This window comes from Pleurodeles waltl, chromosome 1_2 (genome assembly GCF_031143425.1).
Source record: "Pleurodeles waltl isolate 20211129_DDA chromosome 1_2, aPleWal1.hap1.20221129, whole genome shotgun sequence".
In the NCBI taxonomy this organism is placed as follows: domain Eukaryota; kingdom Metazoa; phylum Chordata; class Amphibia; order Caudata; family Salamandridae; genus Pleurodeles; species Pleurodeles waltl.
Genome location: NC_090437.1, coordinates 1,041,277,023 through 1,041,302,071, shown reverse-complemented (window position 1 = coordinate 1,041,302,071; position 25,049 = coordinate 1,041,277,023).

The window sequence follows — 25,049 nt, the reverse complement described above, 5'->3', positions numbered from 1 at the left end:
CTTATTCTTTGGCTTGGGTTTGAAAAAGGTGGAAAGTGGGGCACTTTTCCTCCTCTCGTGTGCACACTGTTCTTTCCCATTGAACATAGATTTGACTTCGTTAATCAAAGTATCAATCTGATTGGTAACACAGTTTTGGACATTACAAGAAGTGGTGTGGGATTTTGGGACTTTTGGCAAAGCTGCACCCATCGCGGGGCTCCCTTTAGCCTTGCGCTTGCCCACACCCAATTGAATAACAGACGTTAGGGAGGGATATTATCCCAGTTTTACCTTAAAATAGAGGTGGGGTGGCCCGGCCTGGCCTCCTTCATTCTCTGATAGGTGAAGACAGGTCTGCCCTTGGTCTGGTGTTGGCCGGGCAAGCCTGCGCTCGTCCCTCACAGCGGGGCAGAAGTCTGCTGATAAGCGCCTCCAGGCGTGAGAAGAGCGACAGGGGTTGCTTCCTGCCATGAGGAAGTCTAGGGCGTGTGGTCCTGCGTCCCCCGGCCCCCTCACAGTTTGTCCCAAATTCTGTCAGTCACCACAAAGCTACAGAAGTGTGTCCTCTAGCGCCATTTTCTACTGAGGGTGATCATGAGACATTGCTGTCAAAGAGCTGTTTCTCAAGTAGATTTTCAACTTGAGCAGCAGCAAAATCAACTGGAATGGCTTCTCCCTATTACACACTGCATGGTGCTATTTGTACTGATTTTTCAGTGCTGCTCGACGAGTATGACATGCATATTTCTGCCCTCTTGCTGGACTCTGTGGATTATTGTTGGAGTTTTTATGTAACTCCGCAAGTTCCACCCACCCCCAGTCCTGGTCACAGGCAGAAGTCCTTCATAGCGTCTCCTCCTCAATAGTGCATGCGGCTGCTTGACGGTGGAACTGCTTGACAGTGGAAATTCTGCACTGTCCTTCCGTCAGAGTCCGGAGATGATCGGACAAGCCAGACACAACACAATTCTCTTCTGTTAACCAGCAGAGAGGGCAAACATCACCATGGCAGGCGTGTTAGATTGGAGAAAAATGTTAAATGCACAGTGTAGCGACCGTGTCCGCCGGAGTCCAGAAATGATCGGAAAAGCCTGTCACAACATGCTTCTCTTCTGTTAACCAACAGAGAAGTGAAACATCACCATGGCAGCCATGTTATGTCTGAGAGAAAGCTTAAAATGCACAGTGTAATGACTGTATTCATCATGGAGTATGTCATACCCTTTCCCATTCGGACATTGTTGCTACACCGTGCATGTTAAACTTTCTTTCAGATGTAATGACTAAGATGTAATTTGTGTGCGGGCCAGGCTGCGATATTTGCAGCCTGCCTGGCTCCCACCAACATTTATAATCTGGGTATGTTCCATCACAGGCCAAGCTGCCATGTTTGATGTCTGCCTACCTCCCATCAGCATTTATGATACAGTTCTGAGCCTGTCATTACACCATTACTCATTCAACCCCCTTGCATAAAGTTCTGGATTTGGGAACAAAATTTTATTCTTAGCATCAGCTCAACATGATGTGACCCTCTGCAAATTACTTAGAGACCTAGGGGCATATTTATACTCCGTTTGCGCCGATTGTGCGTCAAAAAATTAGACGCACAATCAGCGCAAACGTTGCCCCATATTTAAACTCTGACGCCCGAGCCCGCGGACGGCAAAAATCCACCGTGTGCGTCATTTTTTGGATGCGGCAACCCGCCCTGCGTTAATGATATGCAGGGTAGGCGTTCCCGCACACAGCCGTGCGTCGTATTTATGCTTCCGGGCAAAAATGACTCTCGGCCGGGAGGCGGAGCAAAAAAATTACGCAAAGCTCGATGTGCGTCAATATGTAATGCCTGGGTCAGGGCAGGCGTTAAAATGGGGCAAACACACCTGTATTTAATCAGAACACACAGAACAAACAGCAGAGCAGCAGAGCAGCAACAGGGAGACATGGAGGTGATCTTTATCCAGCGTGCACGTAGACGCAGAGCCCAGCAGCAACAACAGCAGCTACAACAACACCAGTAGGGACCCCAAAGGCAGCGCAGAACGCAGGAGAGGATAATCCGCCCAAGAACAACCCTGCATGGCCTCAGGGAACAAGCCATCATACAGAGGTACCGGTTGAACTGGCAGGCCATTCAGCAGCTGCTGCGAAACATTGAACCGCAGTTGGCCCCCACTTTAGTGACACCCCGCACTATCCCAACAGAAACAAAGCTGCTTGCCGTACTTCACCTGCTGGCAAGTGGCTCGTTTCAAACAACTGGTGCCCTGGTTGGCGGAATATCACAACCATCATTCTCCGCATTTCTGCCAAAAGTACTGGATGCCATCATTCGCCTGACACCCCTCCACATCCTCTTCCCTAACACACTGCAGAAGCAGCAGGAAACTAAACAGGGGTTCTACGCCATCAGTGGCTTCTCACACGTCCTTGGTGCAATCGACTGCACACACGTACGCCTTGTGCCACCTGCTGCAACTGAACACCTCTACCGCAACAGGAAGCACACACATTCAATCAACGTGCAGGCCATAGTCGATCACCAGGGATTGATCACCAACATCGTGGCTAAATATCCTGGGAGTGTACATGACTCATTCATCTTCCGTCACTGCACCATCAACCAACCCTTCCAGGATGGACGGTATGGCAATGGACTACTTGTTGGTAAGTACAAAAACTACACTGCACAGCAACCCTCTAAAACACACATCACATACACCACAACAGCAACATCTAGACAGGAACACACTGAGGTCCTGACATCACTAGCCATGTTTCTTAAGTCACCATTGAACCTGTCACACATTGGAATTTACTGTACAGCCTAATGTTAACACATTAATGAGTGTGGTTGCCTAAATGTCACCTTGCAAATTGTAAGTGTCACAATAACCTTTACATTAATACATTGCATAAGTTTCAAGGGATGGGATGTACAGGGTACTTTGATATGAACTTGTTAACAACACTTCCAAATTTAAATGTGCATGGAACTATCATCTCACCCTCAGTGAGTACACACAGACACCTGTATCACAAGTCACAATGCTAGGGGGGGCACACTCTACTGCAAATCCCAAAACATACTGCTGACAAACGGTTAGCAGACAAACACTTGCTCAGCCAAGGAAAAAACACAATGCAGATGGTATAGCCTACAAGTATAAGATGTCACATTAGTACACAAAAGAGTCACAGACAACACAAGACAACTACTGCCATTAAAGGTATTTTCAATAGTGCCAGCTACATCTACATGATCCCATTCTGTGTTTTTCTTTCAGCTGATCAGGGGTATGGCATCCAGCCATGGCTAATGACACCATTTGGGAACCCGACTACTGCTGCAGAGCGGGCATACAACGATGCCCATAAGAGGACATGCAGCATTGTCGAGCGCACCTTTGGGATCCTAAAGTCAAGGTTCCGCTGCCTTGACATCACTGGCGGTAGCCTACTATATTCCCCCGAGATGGTCTGTAGGATGCTGGACGCTGCTGGAGTGCGTAGGCGCCAACAGATTGTAAATAATTTCTTTTCATAATTATCACTATCACCACTTAATGCACTATTGTAAATAAACTTTGATAACAAACACCACATCATGGTTTGGCCTATTCTTTTCTGCCCACCTTTAGCTTGAAATAGCTGAAGAAGAATGTCGTCTCATTGAGCAATAATGATATAACAATCATGACACTAAAAAATACACCACAAATGTAATGGCCACCATACAATGGTCAAATACACACACCATGTAAATGACAGACATCCTGTACAGTTCACCTTTGAAGGGCAATAGCTGAGGACCACACATATGACTCACATACATGTAGGAAACATGGATCATCGCAGCAGATGGCACACAACTAAAACACCATCACTCAACTAGGGGAAAACAGGCCTCATACATCAGGCAGTTCACATGCTAATGCTTCAGGAACAGGAATGTAGTACTAGACTCTTGGCAACAGTAATTCCAACTACTTACTATCATTGCAATGACTATCTGTCACTAGAGTTACACATAAGCAGAACATACACAGCACAAGTGCTACACCTATGACAAGCATCCAGCACATCACATCCCATCTACATGTCAGCCCTTTTCTAAAAACATTACACACACTTGCAGCTGCTCACACCCCACCTGTCTGAAGAGGTCCCTGGAATGTCGATTTGTGTACACTAAGATTCCCTCATCTACACACACACACTCACAAGAGTCATCCAGTGTGCCACACCCTTTCCTGTGCCTACCATTGTCATACTACCATCTCACTGTGTGGAACTCAGCTCATATAATACACTGCCTTGGAGTTTATAAGGCCTGGTATCACCTGTAGATTGATTCTTCTGTGAAAGGTACTGTAGGCTATTTATCAGCTAATCCCATCTGACAGGACTAGTGAGACACAGATGGAGGCCACACCTGTGATCCCCTCCATGCACACCACCCAAATGTCCATGCCCCGTCCCTGCTGATGCCTCCTACTGCATACATGTTTGAATGTGAGCTATTACATCATTAAGCTTTGACACAAATGTTGCCGTTGAAAACTTTATCAGGGTTCATGTGTCACCTTCAAAACAACACAGGACATACACAGTGTGACATCTCAACTGTCTAATGCTCCCTCTGACCAGTCCTAGTCAGAACACGTGATCATGTAATTACTGAAAGAGCTTGCTCCTGATTGACCCAGCATCCTGTCAGCCTGACTGGCACCTGTCCGTGGGTCACTCTACAGATACCTGGGGTCCACCTATGGACCACATGTGCTGTCCAAAACCTCTTGTACCTCAAACACTAATTTGTCATTAGCCTAATCAATGTATACTCAAATACATAGTAGTGCATCATCTGACTGTCATTTGCATCCGATTTGTGACAGTGCCCATGAATAGGCAAATCTTGGCCCTTCCGTTGTCTGACCTTCATTAATGCCTAAACTACAAAGTGTGACAATGGACCAGGACCATAGTGTATGATGGTGCAAATGGCCTCCACCAAAGCCAGCAACCTCAGATAATGTCCATGAAAAGGTTACACATATGAGGACCCTGACTGTTCAAAACGCTGAGTAACACTTTTTCAAATGATAAAGATGAGTCGTGTGTTGAATACCAGCCATTTACTTCTGCACAGAGGCTATGATGTTTCATGATACATTCCCGTCCACAGAGGCCAACTGGAGTAGAAATGTTGCAATGACACATGCCAGATCCAGACACCTGAGACATTCTCTCACTCAGCACACAAAGGTTGCCCATTCAAAAGTCTCATTACACGTGTTCAGTGACAGGGTGGGACCATCCATGTGTAGGTGACCATGTCCTCAATGGATTCTCTCCATTTTTGCTACAAACAATGGCCAATTGAAACAAGATTAGCTGCCACTAACTCATGAGGAGACCTGGAAGTTACAGTGACAACATACACACTGACAGTTGATAGTGGATCAATATTGGACCACACACATAAACATGTACCATCCAATCAACAAAATATTTGCAAGCAGCCGATCACAGTAGTGTCCCAGTTGTAACCTAGCATGAAGAATGAAACATGCCACTAAACCAGGTAATGCATAAAGGGCCACATACATCAACAACCTATTTGTCATCAGCACATGAGGAACGTTGAGATTTAGCTACAAATATCAATGCAAAATGGTATGTCAGATTTCTCCAAAGAATCAATAGGGCAAACGTCAAATGGGCAAATGGGATTACAGAATGGCAAACAGTGAATCATACCCTATTTGCTTCCATGAGCCTGCTGCTGCAGGTTTAGCATTACTGAATTTGGGAAACCCTTGGATAAATTAGCAAGTCTGGAAGAGCAAACCCTAGGGTGCTGGGGGCCTAAGTCCCCCTCTACCGCCCCTCAAATATACATGATATATGCACATGTGAAGCACACACATGCATAAGGCGCATGAGTTGCCTACATGTCAAAAGTAAAACACATATAAGATACATAAACTTGTAATTAGGACATGGTTACCCCCTTAAAAAGTGTAGGCGACAATTGCACTACCTATTTGGCCTATATATAATTTTGATTACCGTGATAAATGTGGACACATTTTTGCTAAGGAATACATCCTGGTATCCCATTCATATTTTGAAATTAGCCATCAGCAATTAGCCACATATGTGTACAAATATGAGTAATAACCATTCTGAGCAATCATTACTATTGCACTGTGAATACCTTCTATACATCCTATAAGGGACATTTGCCATAGCTAACCCCAAATGTGTATCACTTAGCACCGTTTGGTCATGACAAAATTCTTTTCAAAATGTGACAAATTAAAGACATATTTGTCATAATGCATCATATTTCCACGCATACAGCTTGTGCGTCATAATTTTTTACGCATAGGAGTGCACATAATGCTGGGTCAAAAAAAGAAAGAATTTTTTTTATCCATAATGCGTCATATTTCCACGCATACAGCTTGTGCGTCATGATTTTTGACGTACAGGAGTGCAGATAATGCTGAGTCAAAAAAATCTAATAAAATTAAATATATTACTATCCAGCATTACATGTCCTCCATTTTTATCCATAATGCGTCATATTTCCACGCATACAGCTTGTGCGTCATAATTTTTGACGCACAGGAGTGCAGATATGCAGAGTCAAAATTTATTTTCATATTTGGATATCATATTTGCCAGCGGCTTAAATTTCAACTCTAGAACTGTAAAATAAGCCTCAAACAAATATAAGGGAACAAAGATGAAACATTTTTTGACTCTGCATTATGTGCACTCCTATGCGTCAAAATATATGACGCACAATCTGTATGCGTGAAAAAATGACGCATAGCGGAGAAAAAAAACGGCGGCCATTTTATGCAGGATGTAATGTAATAGGATATCCTGTTTACAGATTCTGTACTGTGGGTGTACTTTCACTTTCACTTTGCAGTCTCAGATTATTCTAGACTGTGTGGCTGTGTGGAAAGTGTTGTCCTGTGTTTTAGTGCTTTTGTGTCCAGTGTACCTTCTCTATTGTGCTTTTGTCATCATTGTCTTGTTGTTGAATACTGTCTGAGTCTGTATTGTATTATTTTGTCAAGTCCAGTGTTTCTTTTATTGTCTGTGGGAGTCTGTTGTGGGTAGTGTAATTTAGGGGTTAGTTGGGCTCTTATTCTTAAGTTTTCTTTGTTTTTCACTACTCTACCTTTCCCCATTTCCCCCTTTTCCTTTTTCTCCAACTTTTTCCACTTTTCCAGTGCTGATCTGTCAGGTAGGCCACGGCTTGCCAGGATGGGTGAGGAGGAATTGGGGGGATTTATATGGCTTGTTTGCCATTTCCTCCCACTCATGCTGGAGGCTGGGGGTCGTGTGATACAGGGGTATCACACGGAGTCCCGTAAAGTCCGGTGGGGTAAGGTGCGCCATCACTTGGTCCGTGTTTATGGTAGCCTGATGAATGACCATCAACTTAAGCACCGCTGGGCTGATCTGATATCTAGGGAGCAAGATCTGCTGGACCACCTGGGAATCAGGATTGGTGGCCATGTTGGTGAGTACACATCAATTACATGTGCACAATTGAAAGCTGTGTGGGGACATGTGATGCTTGTTACCCAACCTGCCAGATAAGTAGCTGACTGTGTGTAATGCTAGGGAAACCTACTGGGTAATTGTTGCACAATGTGAAGGAAGACAAATGCTAGCAGTCAGGTAGCTCATGTTTTCTACACATACCAGTTGCCTGTAGTAGTATGTAATGTAGTGTTGCCTTTGTGTCAGACAAGCAACACGTTAATGACTCAATTTGAACTCTACAGGTCACAATAGCCAGTGAAAAATGGATGTTGAAACATCATACCTACATATGTAGACGCCATAGCTAGACTGACATTTGTAAACCGAATATGATGCTATAAATGAGTGCTGCCTTCACGTCAATTGAAGTTAGCTATGTTGCCCACACATATGTCACATGTGTGTCTGGTTGGTGTGTGGAGAAAATGACCACATAGGCTGTTTGAGTTTGAGGGGTCATGCAGTCCTCAAGTAACCAGCTTTTGGATGTCTCTCTTGGATGGACATGATGAGATGAATGCACCCCTATATTGTTGGGGCATACTAATGGAGGTGCATCTTTGACACCACATGACTGTCCAGGCCACTGCATGTGTGGTAGGGTGTGTATCTGTAGCAGGAGACTCATCCAATGTAAATGTTGCTCAAGAATTATTCCATGCAGTATGAGCATGTGTGAAAGTGTTTCATTACGCATGTCATATTCTCACATTGTCTTTGTAATTGCAATTGTTTGTCAGTGCATGGATTCAGAGTATATTCTTCCTTCCATGCTTTGCAGGTGGACCTGCACCGTACACAGTGGGAGAGGTGGCTCATTTTGCAGACCCCGACACCTACAGTGAGTGTTGCATGTGTGCTATTTTTATTGTTTGCTGGTGATGCATGATGGACTACTGTGTGTTCAACAGAATTCAAGGTTTGATGAGCTGCCCATTCATTAGTATTGTTCCATTAGTGGGATTTCAAATATCACTTCAGTTTGAGTAGACCTATGCTTATCCATTTCTCAGATTTTGGGTCTGTAGGCCATTCCAGTAGGGCCCGCTATGGGGAATGGGATGAGTCATGTGGAATACACTGGTTAATGTAAGAAATGCTCTGGGACTTGTCTCGGACTGAGTCTGCATTTCAGACTGACATTCTCCCAGATAGCTTCTGCAAAACTCTTGTCTGAAATAGGCTGCTTAACTAGTTAAGGATGTACTGAGTACACTGTAGGTTGGATCTTCCGGGGGCATGTACTTCCACAAGTTGAACTAGAAGTGTGTGGGACTAGAGTGCAATGGCCTAGGTGTACATTCTACTCATGATCATGGGTGTTCTTGCTCCTCTGTGTGTGTGGTAAAATATGCCTCACTGGTAGTATGTGATGTTGGCCTAAGTCTGTACATTTTGACATGTGTGGACCTTGTATAGGACAAGGTTTAGCTGACTCCAAATTGTTGCTAGCCCTTCACTGGTGTTGTGTGTGGAGGCAAATACTCGTTGACCTTTCTAGACACTCCTGGGTGTGCATTGAATATGGGATTGTTGGTTGTTCTTCCCACCCCACCCTCAAAGACTGCCATGTGTTTGGGAATAGGGTACCTAGGACTGTTGCAACCAGTATGTTACACATACTTGGCTTGGAACCATTTGCAACTTTGTTTTGAACCTAGTGAACACACTCGGTTATGGCACATGAGTTCTATACTAGCAAAAACAATTACAAATGGCAGATATTGAGGTGTGTGATTGTTATCACATACACTGACATATGTAGTGAAGTCAGTAGGCGGAGGAGGTGCAGCCATAATGTCAGCTGCATTACCAATTATTTGGATGAGAAGTTTAGGCTGATGTCACCCATCATGTAGAGACATGTATATGCTAGGTGTGAGATGCCCTTTTGTATGCAGGCTTCCCATGTACTTCCTCTGAGACTTTCAATGATCTATGTGGTGAAAATATCTGTTACAACTACAGTAAAAGTAATGTGCAATTGAGCCATTGTGCTATTCCACCCAATGCATTTCCTAAGGTAAATAGTTGCCCTTTCTCTTCACAGCTGCAAACATGAGTGCCGCACAGAGGCATGATTTTGAAAGGCGGGCAATGAGATACCGGTACATCCTGCAGGTGCAGTCAGGGTTCCGACGGATGGCCCGAAAATACCAAGCAGATCGGGCCTCCGGAGCATGGTGGGCCTCACCACAGGGTGGCCCAACGTTGCCCACTACAGCCACCACCACCACATCCACCAGTTCTCCCCAAGTGGCCCCAGCAACGGCGGGGACAGTTGACCCTGCCTCTGCAGCACGACCTGGACCCAGCAATTTCAGAGCTGCAGGACAGTCCAGTGGGCTACCAACTTCTCCCACACCGAGCACCTCGGCCAGCACACAGACAGCAGCAGCCCCTCCTATTTACCCTGAGGCATTCTAGGCTTTAGACAGGAAAATGGACAAGTTTATTCGTAAGGTGGACAAGATGAGCCAGGATGTGGCGTACATTATAAAGCGGGTTAGGTCCATCAGGCGGGCCCTACAGAGGGCCAACCTATAGGACTTAATTGATTCTTTAAAATTTATCCCTCCCCTCTCTCCTCTTTCCTTTTTGTCATGATAGTTGGGTTTTGGGGATTAGTGTTAGGTTAGTATAGGTTGTTAGCTTAGTTAGTGTTAGGGAGGAGGGTGGGGGTCCTTATTCTTTCTATTTTTCATTTGTGTGTGTGTGAGTGGGTGGGGGTCAATGTTGGGATTCCTGTCCGTTTAGAAAAATAAAAAATAAAAAAATATATATTTTTTTTAAAAATACAAAAAAACATATGATTGTTTAGGATAGTATAGTATGTGTGTAGGTTAGTATGAGTTGTCCTGCGTGTGTCCTGTCTCATAATGGTGGATGGGGGGGTTGATGTTTAGATCGATTCGTTATATGTGTAGAGTAAGTTTAGCTTAGGTTAGTTAGGGACAGTTGTGGGTTCGGAGTAGTCAGGTTAGATTAGTGTAGGTATGACTTTTCCCTTAGTTGCCTCTGGTGTGAATACATATGAATAAACATAAAGTTAACCCTTTGCATTATGTGTTAACTGCTACTTGATCATGGCCTTGACATCAGTGTAGATGATTGTTTTTCTATGACATTTGGGTCCTATGCTACACACCGAAGAAAATAGAGGTTTAAAATGGCAGCTACCCCTGTGCTAACTTGGTAAGTATCCACCATTTGATAGACCCACCATTAGTAGTTTACATGGATCACCAAGGATTTGTGTTGATGAGTAGGTATTCTACATCACAAAGTGTGCTTCCAGACTTGGTATTGTGGGTAATTTATTAGGTCGGACTGCAGTGTGATGTTCAGGGACATCTTTGTAGATGAGGTGTTGTTAACACTCTTGTCTTGTTGTCTTCATTGCTGACATAGATCCTGTGTGCAAAAATTCAGCATGACTTCCCTTCATGGAAGTATACTCAGAAAGGGTGATTGATGCTGTGTTTAGTTGTGTTTGCTTAGATTATACTGCATAATTTCATGTTTTAGTATTGCATGGTGCCTACATTTATCAGCCACCATTAGTTGACTTTGATTGCTATTGATGGAGCATTATTCTGTCCAACACAGCATGATTGTGTGTGGTTTGTCCCTTCATCAGTTATTCTCCTCAGGATGGTCAGGCTATGATGCAATCCTGGCCACTGCACAGATGTATCAGACTACATAATGTCAGGACAGTTGAATTGACAAGCTACATGGTTGTCACACAGGCACTTTAGAGTTGTCTACTGCACAGTTGATGTGTCAAATAACACAGAGACATATTAGGTGTGCATGTGCTATTTATTGATAGGTGCTGTAGTGCAAAATGTACATTGTCCATGTTTGCTGAGTCCGTTCTGGTGCATTCTTACATGGTGATCCTACAGAAGGGGTGTGGATGATGCTCCTGACATGCTGGGGTGATGTAACAGACAGTGCAGAGGGACAGGATTTGCCAAATAGTAGGAGAGAGACATTCACTGGCAATGCTGACAAGTCATACAGTGGTTAGCAGAACAGTCATTGAGTATAGTTGTAGTGAGACTGGCAATTGACAAAACGTAGGACCTTGGTCAAAGTAGGCCATGGTGCAGGGACTAGTGCTTCCGGGTAATTTTCCTTGCGAATGTGATCTGTTGCCTGCTTTGTCCTTGTTGTTGTTGGTTGTGAAGGGGCAACACACACCTCAGTGTTAGAAGACGTGGAGTCAGACATCCCGGTGGCTGCTCCCTGTGAAGTTATTAAGGGCAGTACTGCAGCAAGGAGGGCCTGCTGGTTTTTGAGAATAGCAGCTACATCACGATGGTAGGCAGCCAGGTCAGCCCTGAGGGAGTCATGATTGCATTCGTGCATGCAGTGGAAAGTTTGGGGCGCGAGGTGTTGTGGCAACTCCCTTACTGCAGTGGTGAATTCCTTTATAGTTTCTTGTAGTCCTTGCAGTATGGATGTTAGGGCTTGCATAGCTGCTGCCTGATCTGCAGATGACATCATGCACGAGCGCACCCCCTCAAGGCTGGCTGCCATATTTTGCATTCCCACCCGCACCTCCTTGGCCAGCTCCCGCTGTACTCCAACTACAGTTCTTTCAAAGCTGGTGCCAGTGTCGTCAGAGTCCTCAGCTGTGTAGGAGCTGGCAGGTCTTGCAATTGGGGTGGTGGGTGGTTCTTCTGTGATGGCTGCTTGTTCTGTGCTCCTCCTTGTGACTGAAGGTGGGGTCTGGAGGGTTTCAAGGACCTTTTGGATGGTCTCCTGGGGAATGTTTATGGGCTCGTCATCCATGTCATCAGGGAAATCAGGGACAGGCATATCAGCAGGAGATCCATGTTCCTCTGCAATGAAACAGGGTAAAATTAGTGTGTCTGTGTTGTGACAATTTTGCCGTAACATGCAAGCCTTTGGATGAATTTACTTTGTGATCTTGTTTGGTATTGGTATCTGCTGTCCTTCATATGGGCATTGTTATAGGCCTATGGCCCACCTGTGTGTCACATGTATGATATAGAGTTATCAGACTTGTCTGCCTAATCGCCTCTAGGTGTTGCTTTGTACCAATTAGGGAATAGCCATCTCAATGTTGTTGTCTGAGCAGTATGACATTTGCGATGTTGCCTTGTTAGCCAGGCACGTGAAGGACCCTGACATATGCAGCATGTGTGTGTTCTTAGTGCTGTATGGCTCCTATTGCTGTTTACTTTGGCTGATGTATGTGACAACTATGGGCATTGACATTTGAGTATACTGGTGCCTTTGTCTTATTTCTGGAGATTGTTGCAGATGTCATCCTCACCCCCTAATTTAGGTATGTATGTTCCATGGGGAGGTTACTGCCATTGGCTACTATTGCTGCACAGAGATCTGAGGTGTTAGTGTCAACTGTTGTTGCAGTTACATTGCAGTTGTTGTTTTGGCTACTGGATTACTGATAGGGACCTAGTTGATGTAGGAGATATTTTGGCTGACGAGTGCCAGGATGTAAGTTTGACGTAGTGGCCTTCCCACCTGTCGAGGCTTTCCCTTAGCTCCATTGTTGTCATGACAGGATGCCCCCATGGGACTGTTTTTGGTGTTGTGTAATGTCGTGCCCCAGCTTCTGTCTGTGCAGGGCATGCCCCCCTGCTGTGCCCCTTTACCCATGCCACTCCATATATATGCTGACTTACATGCAATGTGTAGTGGTATTTCCCCACTACTTACAGTCCCCATTATTGCATTATGATTCCCCATGCGACTTACCCTGCATGTGCGTTGTCTCGTGGTAGTCTGCGCTGTCCTGTCCTTGAATCCCTGTGACGATCTCCTCAGGGATGACGGCTGCGACCATCTCCTCCATGTGGTCCAGGGCCTCCTGGTGTGCTGGACTCCCTCCTCCAGTCTGCAGTGCTGCCTTCCTGTTCCTGGCCATTTTTTCCTTTGTCCTACGTTTGCAGTCATGCCAGCGTTTCTTACACTCGGTGACTGTTCTGCGTACTTCAGCCACACTGTTGATCTTGTCAACAATTTGTTGCCATATGGCCTCTCTCCTACTGATTGGCAACTTAGAGGTGATGAACAGTTGATGCTGGTGTTCCGTCACCTCTTTAACCAGAATTTCCTGCTCCTCTGCACTGAAGCGACACTTTCTTTTTTTTATATACATGTCCTGGTTCCTGTATGGATCTTCCTGGCTGGTTCCTGGTCTGCTGTCATCTTCCTGGGGTCTGTAGTGGCATCTGGGATCCATTTTGGCTCTCCTCTGCTGAAAGGGCAGTGTTCGCAGGTATTTTTGACGCTATTGCGTCAACAAAAACAGCGCTTTCCGGGTTGCGCTGTCGTAAATCGACCCACAGTCATTTACGTTGCGTTAACGTCATTTTCCTTTACGACTTGACGCTGCGAAAAATGACTCCCACCTGTTGGTGGTGCCGCCGTGTGTCAAAGTATAAATTTGACGCCCGCACGGCGCTTCGAAATGGCGTTTGCCGGCGGTAAAATTTTTTACGCAAAACTGCGCCGGCGCAGCTTTGCGTCAAAAAGTATAAATATGGCCCTTAAAGTAAAGGAAATAATGGCGCTATAATGCGGCCAGAGTTGACTGCGTCATAGTGCTATTATTTTGTCCACTTTCAACCATGTTACACAGCAGAGCAATTGCTGCTGTGCAAATGTCTAAAAACATTGACAAAGACAATAGGCATAGGCGAAACCTGTTGGCTTTGCCAATGCTAGTTTCTATTAGACCTCAATCCATTCTAGGTGTTGGACAGACCTTTGCCCCAATCATCACTAAGGATGATCTCCTTCTTGAGTATTGAGCCACTTACCAAGAGCTTCCAAAGCCACAGTGTAGTGAGATGTCCTCATTTTGGGCAACTGACACTACTTTGCCTTCATCATAATTAAGGTTGAACGTGATATATTTAAATAAATTCCACTAATATTAAAAATATATTTTATTTATATATTTTAAATAAACACACAAATATATATATTTGCATATGTCTAGCACATAATGTAACATAATTAATATTTATATATTTATGTTACATTATATATTTTTTTTATTGTAAAAGTATTACTGCGAAAATAAATATTCAATAACATATTTATTCAACATTGTAATTTTTATATTTAAATATATTGATATGCATATATATATATATATATATATATATATATATATATATATACACTAATGCATTTAAAAATTGATCAAATTAATATAATGTAACTCTTATTCTATGTATATATATATATGAATATATATATATATAGATTTAGCTACATATATAGACAGAGAGAGAGAGAGAGAGAAAAAAAACAAAGGTTACAAAGGACATTATAGTTAGGTTCACATTTTAAACATACCAAACCACAGAGATTCACCTGTTATAGTTAGTTATTTCATGTAACTATAACTCGTGCCCTAAGATAACAATAACTTGCTCCCCCACCATGCACAGATTTCTGCTAGATAATTTTACTGCAAATGTGACATGGATATTATCAATGATGCTATCAAAGATGTCATGAATGAACTCTTATGTGAGGTAATTAGCAGTGCAAGATGAGGGCATGAGCTATAGTTACCTTAAGGCATGAGTCATAATTACTTGAGATAACTCTATCGTCCCTGTAACCTATGGGTTTATCAGTGAATTTCTCAGATTTTTTTAACGTAAAGTAATTTTCTTCACCATACGTTAATCCGACCACCACCAAGCACGACCTTCAGCCGTGCATGGCAGCAGATGGCCACAGGGTGGGGCCTGCTACCAAGCCCTGCATCCAACCCTTATAACCACCCAACCTTGCACTGCGCACGGCCTTTGGCTGTGTACAGCAGGGTTGGGCGTCTGGGCCTGGCCTGCAGCCAAACCTGCAGCCAACCCCTATAACAGCCCAACCTCACATGGCTCCCCCCCCCCGGTCGATCTCAGTGACAGGCACCCCATTCCTTGCCTAAACATTTAATTTTTTGGGGGGGCAGGACCATATGGTCCCCTCACCAGACCAATCTCAACCTCGGAGACCTCATCCCTCAAAGCCTGTCCTAAACAGTTAATTAATCCCCCGACCATGTGATCTGGGTGCTCGCTCAGGGCACCCAGCCACAATGTTGGGGATCGTCGGGGGAGCCTGAAGCCCCTTGTGGTCCCAGCTGACTCCCCACCTCCTGTGGGAGCCAGAGTTGCTGCTATAGAGAGGGAGCTGCTAAACACGTGGGCAGGAAAAACAGAGGAAACCACCACTTCCTGCAAGTGAGAGCTGTTTGTCAGATTTCATTTGCTGGAACTGGAGTATTTGCTCTGACTTGGCGGGAGCTGTCAAATCTCCCTCCAAGTCAGCACATACAGCTATGTCTTAGGGGTGGGCACCCTGGGACATAGCAGGAGATGGACATGGGTAGGTGGTCCCCAGGACCAATAATGGCTCTTAAAGGGGGGGGCCACATGGCCCACTCAACTTTAATTGCCCAAGGGCGGTGACAGTCCCCGGGGTTGTGGGGACAGCCCTGCATCTATTTAGTTTAAAGACCCAGGGAGGTGGTGGTCCCCAGGGCTGCTAAGGCGGCTATACAGCCACCCAGCATTCAATTTATTAAAAGCCCCGGGCGGTGGCAGTCCCCGGGGCTGCTGGGGGCCTGGTGCCCCCCACATTTATTTACAAAATTTGCATGGGGAAGTTGCGGTCCCCAAGGCTATGGGGGGTGGCTGGATGGCCTCCCTGCATTCTAATGTGAGTTATGCCCTGGGGAGCTGGTAGTCCCCAGGACAGTGGGGGCCAGGTAGCCCCCTGCATCTATTTAGTTTAAAGCCCTTGGGAGGTAGTGGTCTCCAGGGCTGCGGAGGGCCATGCAGCCCACACATTCAATTTGGTTAAAACCACAGGGAGGTGGAGGTCCCCAGGGCTTCAGGGGGGACGGGAAGCCACCCCACATTTATTTACAAAATCTGCTGCAGGGGAGGGGCACATGCCCCCTTTACACATTAATGTAAGTTATGCCCCAGCGAGGTGGTAGTCACTGGGGCTGCGGGGAGGGCTGGTTGGCCCCCTGTATTTAATTTAAAGGGTGCCTCACATTCAATTTGTTTAAAGTGGACCCCTGCACTCATAATTTAAATGTCTCCTGGAAGGTGGAAGTAAATGGCTGTGGGTGGGGCAGACAGCCACCCAACATTACAAAATGGCAATGACCCCAGGACCTGGCCCACCTAGGGACTGAATTTAATCAAGCACAGGAGCCCATGCTTTATAAATCCACTGTAGCTCCTGCAGAAAAAAAACGCTTTGTTGCTGTGGCGGGGTTTCCCTACCCTGGCTCCTTTCCATTTTTTTCATCGGTTTTTCTGAAGCCGAGTCCCAACATGGCTGCCAACACTTCCTCCTTGAAGTGTTGGCAGCCAATGAGATCTCTGCACAAGATCGGGATGGTTCATGGAGCCTTTGATGATATATATATATATATATATATGTTCAAATTTGTTTTTAATTAATTTTTCAAAAACTATTGAATGGATTTACACCAAATATCAAAAAGTTTGCTTTCTGGACCAAGAGCTACCTTTCTAAGAAATTTGGTGTAATTCAGCCCAGTTGCTCTGGCGATATTTCTGTTCAAAATCCCTCTGGAAAAATGCATGGTGAAAAAGTGTTTTGGAACTCTCCCTTTTTTTGGCACCTGCTTGATGGATCACTCCAAAACTTTCCAGACAGATGCTGAAGTGATCGTAGTATTTTTGGGGGAAATGTTGTGAAGATTCTTCAAACGGCACCAAAGTTATTAGCAAAACAAAAAACGATTTTTCTATAGAAATTAAGTCCTAACTATAACTTCCTAGTAGTAACTGCTTTTAAACATAGATATGGATATAGATACAGAAAATCATGAAAAATATAAAACATTATAAAGAAAAATAATTTTAATAAATATAGGAATGTAAAAAATAAATAACATATTAAAAATCTGAAAATCCCAAAAATACTTTTACAAAAATACCATAAACAATATAATACATTTAAAAAATAAAAGCAAGTAAAGTAAAACACAAAAAAACAAAATGTTGGACTTCGGAGGGTTATAATTTACTTTTCCCATTCTAGTCTGTTTAACAATATGGAAAGCTTTGGGTTTTGACACAACAAAGTTTACTATTCCCAATCCAAACATAACAACAGTAGGGAAAGCTTTGGTTTTTGGAGGGGAAAATGTATTATTCCCACTCTAATCAGCACAACAGTAGGGTAACTGTTGGACATTGGAGGGGTAAAATGTACTATTCTTAATCCAGTCTGTGCACCAGTAGGGAACGCGCTGTATTTTGAGAGGGTGAAATTTACTATTACCACTCCAGTTAACGCAACAGTAGGGAAAGTGTTTGACTTTGGAGGGGTAAAATGTACTATTCCCACATCACTGTAATGGTAGGGAAAATGTTGGATGACAAAGGCATAACATTTAGGCCCTCATTATGAGTGTGGCGGTCTTAAGACTCCCGCACTTGCTGTCTTGTTCTTACCGCCATGGGCCTGGCTGTAAAGATCACCTCATTATGAGTCTGGAGGTCTGGATAAAGCCAAACCGCCACAACGTCGCTAGGCACGCTGGTCGAGTCCGACCACCGGAGCCTGCGATGAGCTCCTCCAAATCAGCAGCAGGCCTAAGACCACCGGCCGTATTAGGAGGCAACAAGCCACCAGGCTTTTCAAGGTGGTCGCCCACCATGAAAACCCTGGCCATAACACACCAGGAGACGGGAATCCCCATTCCTGTCTCCGGCACACGCACCCCCACCCATCCACACACTTGCAAACCCCCCATCCTGTCCACACACTTGCAAACACCCCCTGTCCAAACACTTGTAAAAACCCCACACTCGTCCACACACTTGCAAACACCCCCACCGACTGCATGCATACATACAAACACCACACCCAACCGCACACATACATACAAACACCCCCACTCGCTCTCACACTGACATACATGCACCCCCATCCAGGGACCACCCTGCCCTCTTTAGTCTCATAGTATGGCGGGCAAAGTCCTTTTGGCAGGCAGTGCTGGCGGTGGAAACGCCTGTCATCTGCCCTCGGCAGGCCTGGTGGTGTCGGGTTTGTGGCTGTAATCTGACAGTCTTCGGTCTCTGACTCGTAATACGGCAGTCATGAGATCACCGACACTGGTGGTCTTCTGGTGGCCACCAGCACGGTGGTCTTCCAAAAAGACCGCCAATATCATAATGAGGGGCTTAATGTCACTTCTCCAAACACCACAACAGTAGGGAAAGTGCTGGATGTTAGAGGGGGAAACATGTACTATTCCCACTCCCATTTGTAAAAGAGTGGGAAAAGATGTGGATTTGGAAGGTTTGAGATTTACTGATCCCACTTCATACAGCACAGCAGTAGGGAAAGTGCTGAATTGCAAAGACGTTCATTTTGCTCTTCCTACTGCAGCCTAAACAAGAGTAGGGAAAGTACTTCACTTTAAACACATTACATGTAAAAGGGACATGCACAAAAAAACTCAGAATACATTCAAAATTATTAATTAAGATATGTATGTATATAAAATACACACACATAAATATGTATGCACACACACAGTATTCTGTAATTCACACATTTAAAATCAATTAAATAATTAACAATTAGTAATTAATTGATAATTAATGACTAATTAATTAACTTCCTAGCGTGTACCCCTACAAACTTAACAGCCTGCAAATAATATATAACACAAATATATCAATATAATATAATATTCATAATAAATGTCAATCATATGATTAAAAAAATTGCATTGAATCATTCATAAATGTTAGTAACCAATTTACTTCCAACCATATCCCTCTATAAATCCAACAGCCCGTTATGGCACTATAAATTAGTAAATAACATTTTTATAAAAAAAAAAATCCAACTTAGAATTACAATCTATATTTCAAAAGCATGAACTTTATATGATTAATAGTAGCACATATTATTAATATATCAACTAAACACATTTAAATAATTAATAAATGATGCTGTAACCACTATATTATTGAAAATAACATCATCAATGTAATTCAAAAGAATGTTGCATCAACAAATGGTTCTTGTAAGAGATATTTGTGCATCACAATGTTTGTGTATCACAATATTTAGATTCCAATACTTCTGCCTCCTGATATTTTTTAATACATGTGTTGTCCAAACACTCAATATAGCACATGTTAAGTTCCACTCCATAGAACAGATTTTTGCCACACGATTATCAGTTCAATGACTCTAAGAGGAACCAAACAATCTTTTTTTGATATTGTTATTTTGTAATTCAAATCATATGAAACCTGGACCCATTTTCATCACACCTTAGGCATCTCAGTGAAATATGTCTGTTTTGGTTATTCAGATACGATGCAGTATAATAAATAATAGATTGAGTATACAAATATATTCTCTTACAATTAGTCCCCATAATGTTGGTACGTTAACTTCCTTCCTATTTCTTCCTAGATCAGGGTTTCATTTGCCATTTTTTTTAAGGGTGGGAGAAAACTTGTTGTGTTTCACTCAACAGAATTCTGTGGAGTTACATAAAACTGAGATTCTGTGAGCTGGTCAAATTTTTGCACATCGCACTACTCGCACTGATTTTTAGCACCACGCAGGTCGTCGGAGGGAGCTGCTTTTTCCTGCCGCTCAAGTAGATTTTCTACTCGAGTGGCAGCTTTCTCAACGTGAACAGTCACGATTGAGAAATCTCAATGGGAGGTGTTCTACCACACAAACATCTCACTAGGGGGTGCAAATTCTCACTCACATTTGCAAACTTAACATTGGCTAGCCACGTGCAAGAAAAAACTTTGCCATTCAGCAATTGGTGGAGTTTTACTAGAACTCTGTGCTCCAAGGGGAACTCACAGTAGGCAAAACTCTGAAAACTCCACCTGTGGAACATCATTTTTCGCCCATTCCCAATTTTGTTTTAAATGTGATTTACAGAAGAGATGCTGTATCCCTCTGTGCTTGCAAATAGGAAACCCAACACTGAAACATTGGACATAGTTTTCTGTTGCAAGCATATCCAAGGTATATTACTGTACCTAAGCCATTCTCCAAATTTGGTCAGCCCAAATATCTTACAACCTTTTACTTCCGCTTGGACAAATCAGAATGGAGTCTGATAAGATGAAATGTTGGTGTTTTTTGGGAGTGTTCAGATACCGAAAGCGTTGTATTTGTTTTATATGTATTCAAAATGCGTTAGGGAAGCGGTTGGGGGATTCCGTATTAGCTGTTTTTCTAACTGGTGGATAGTTAAATTAGTCATTTATAATATAGGTAAAAAAGTAGTTAGCAAAATCAATGCTTTCTGCCACGTTAATTAACAAGAGCTAAAGGGGACATTTTTTGATAATAATTTTGAAAATCGTGCAAAGCAAACCATCGTTTCTTCTTTTGAAGCTGAAGTATTTCACTCTTTTTTGCGGTGGGTTTTTATTCCATAAAAAGCTACCATTTAACCCTTCAATTTCATTTAAAACTGCTGAAACAAAATACATGGTAGTGTTGAGAATTGAAAGGTGAGTAAAGGGAGAACTTTTATTTTCACACAAGCGGTCTACCGGTTCTAAAGATAGAAAGGTTACGCCACCTCTCTACTAGCATCTGTATTTTATTTTTTAGAGGTTCAAAATGTAGTTTATAGAAGTTTTCTAACTCTTCAGAAATCTACATTCGTAGGTACTGTGTTGGGGATCTATTATAATTAGAAGTAAAAACATCTGGATGTATATAATTGGGGGTTTGAATAAAAGAGTTTAAATTTTGCTCAACTTTGTAACCCCCAACCTGTGAAAAATTAGAATTTAAATGAAAGAGAGCTTCTATAGAATGTTTATGTGGGACTATTTATTTCACTAAGTCATCTGAACACTTTTCAAATTTCGGGGAGACATGAGCAATGGTTCTTATCTCTAAACTTTCTCGTATTGCTATTTCTAATTGTTTGATTTATAATGCAAATAAAATTGGTGAAAGGGGCAGCTCTGGTTAGAGCCATGCGTAATATCAATCTTATGATCAGTTGTTCCGTTCAATATAAGCAAATCTTCTGCTCCTTCAATGCAGCGTGGGTAGAGTCCTACGTAATTGACAACTTATTTGATTGAGTAAGCAAAGGAAATGTTTTTATGGTACAAAATCAAACGCTTTTCTGACTCTAAACAAATAAATGGCACACAAGTGTTAGTAGCCGTCACATAATGCAAGGCCTCTAACAAATAATTAGTGTTTGCATTAAGCTGACATAGCGAAACAAATCGATTGTGGTCTTAAATAATTGATTCGAGTGTTCCTAATATCATTCTTATTCAATTAGTTTAGAAAGTGTTTTCTGATCGGAATATAACAATATTCTTGGTCGAAATGATTTAATTAAGTGGGTTCTTCCCTTTTTTCTAATAGGAGTTTTAATTTCAAATATAGGGGGTATTTTTACCACTAGACATGACTAAATAACTGTGTCATGTATCAGTAGCTTTAAATTCTTCAACAATTTTTTGGCACCATTCTGAGGTAAAACCATCTTTTCTCATCGCTTTGCCCTTTGGGAGATTCTTAACAACTGCAATCACCTCCTCCTGGGTAACCACACGAGGTAGCCCTGAAGCCAGATCGGGGCAAATGCCATTGATATAAAATAGGATTGTCTTCCAGTGGGGCATAATAGGACCCAAATGTCTCATTTGGCTGATTGATTTCAATCGCAGCAACTACCCATCTACGGGAGTTAGCCTTCACAATTTTCACAGTACAAGTAGAAATCTTATTTGAAACTAAAATTGCCATCTCTCTGTGTTTGGTGGATGCTGAAGTCGTAGATATAATTTTGAAGGGAAACCATAGTTGATTTTTTTGCTCTAGGTAACATTTTTCAGCAGTACAAACTTAATAGAAGCTATCGGCTCATGAGTCCATGCTACTTTGCTTTACTTTTTCATGTTCTCATTTGCATTTATTGATAATATGTTAGCCCAGATGCATGGAGAAAAATACTGTTCCATCTAAATCCTAAACTAAGCTTTGTCCTGAACCTGTTTTCAGTTTTTTCGACCACTTCCCACCATGGCACCATCTAAACCACAATCCCTGATCCCCAGATTTCCTTACTACCTCCCTCCACCCCTATCAGTGACATCCCACCCTTCTTCACTGGAACTCCGACCCTTCCTACGCATGATGTGATATAAAGCACCGATAATGAAACAAAAAATGCATGTGTGTCAGGTATCCCCCTGCAACCCACCCATCAGTTTTACAGTTAACTAGTTTCAGCCTTACCATATTTCCCAACTAGAAATTCTAACAAATATATTATGCTGAATAACACTTTACATTAGAGGTGCAAGGCACCACAACATAGTCTGCTAAATTATGTAGCTCTTCAACTCTTATGGTCCTTAAAAGTTAAATTCATATTTTTACTCTTTTTTCTTTTGTATAACATCTACATATGTATGTGCTGAGGCCATACCACGGACATCTGCAATGAGTTAAATAAGCTAAGAAAACCTTTTGGTTGGCTGGGTGGCTGGATGAGCATTGTTTGAATGCTCTCATTCTGAAAACAAAATGTGTTAAATGCATAGTTGACTAGATTTGAAAATTATATTTATTGATGACCCTGAATTCCTTTTTTTTGGTGATCAGTATTTTCTCCTCAATCTTAAAGTATTAAAGATTCCAAAAGTTGCCAGAACAGTTCCTCTATGCCAAATGTTTGTGCAAGTTGAAAAAGGAACGGAACATGCTCTTGTAATAGTGAAATCCTTAAATCCTGCATAACATGCGTTCAGATCAAACTGACAAATTGTTCAAGGATTGAAGAGTTCTACTCTTTCAAATAAAGGATTCCAACAAACCTCAGGTTTGACCTCCCCATCCTATTTTCATGTTCCTCTTTTTGTGTTTCAAAGTAGAGACATGTTTGACTTTGTTGATTGTTTTTTGGGGTGAGGCTTGATATTCATTACAATCTGAAATGTTCTGTTGCAACTCCTCAATTTGTAAAGAAAAGCAATCGATTTTTATATCTATTTATAACATATGAGCATGAAGGGAAGATGCCATTGCTTTACTGATTGTTTTTAAAGATATAAGTTCTGAACAAATAAATTGATATAAGCATTCAATGGCATGATTAGAAACATCAATTGGAGGTAATTGCACTGCTCCATTGTTTGCTCATTTTGGATTTGAAGAGGAGTTTTTGCCTAGAACAATCTGTATAGTAACTTCTTTATTGTCGACTTGATATAAATATTTAAGTGCAGCAGTTGTGCAAGTGAAAAGTCTGTTCTTTCTTTTTGGACATCACATGCTTCTATGCATCAGAGTGATCCCTATTTTCTGTTTCAGCTTAGCCCCAGTGTGTTGCAAAGATAGTCGGAATGGGAAAGCAGAGTTTTCTCTACCATTTATTTTGCCTACTCTTTCACTGCATGATTAGGTAAGTCCCCCTGCAGTTTCCTCTTGCTAACAGATGTGAGTTGATTTATAATAGTATGAATAATGTTGAGTCTGTCATAATTAAATTCATAGCGCTTGTGGAGCTTTGCTGCTGCTGCTGTGTGGGATTTAGTATTAAAGCTTCTCCTAGCTCTGATGCTTCTGTGTAAGTGCTTGCCAGTGAGTTGTCAACCGTTTAAAACAAAATACCTTTTGCTGTGGTCTTTTGTCTACACCGTCATTGCCCATTAACTTGAGTGCAGGGAAGAGGAGTCCCAGAGTGGTTTAACGTCCTAGACATTGTGGTCCTTTTGATTTTCAGTGAATAACCCAGGCTTTTCCCAAGAGGAAAAGTAGTAATCTTAACAGGCACTGATGACTTGGTTCTGGAAGTAGCGGTCTCAATCCTCAAATGGCTATTGATTTCTTTGAATATCCTTTGTGTGCAACTTTCTACACCCAATCCTTGTACAAACCAATTTCACCTGTTAAAATTCAAGACGGCATACTCCGAATGCATTCTGAGGGATGAAACTGTTAAACATGTGATACAGCAAATAAAATTAAGTAAAAAACTATGCAAAGTAAGAAACATTTTGTTAACAAATAGAATTAGATATATGTCTTATAATACTATTATTTAACATTTCTTGTGGTTTCCTTCCATCCTTAGAATTTCCCTACTGGGTAAGGGAACTTCACTGGTCTTCAATACACTAATTATTGTTTCATCACAAGCACAAGAATGAATTGGACAAATAGTTGAAAAACAAACTTGGAGTGAACGGATTTATTTGATGTTTAGGGGAATGTTCTGAGTTAATTATTTAAACAAATAGAATAAAAAAGGAAATCCATTGCAGGGCTATGAAGTGAGGCGCTAGAGGCGAAACACGACCCTGAGCTAGAACCACTGATTCAAGGATATTGTACCTGCATCTAAGATCTGAAGGTGACACCCTGCAAGCACACTAATATAGTATAAGCTT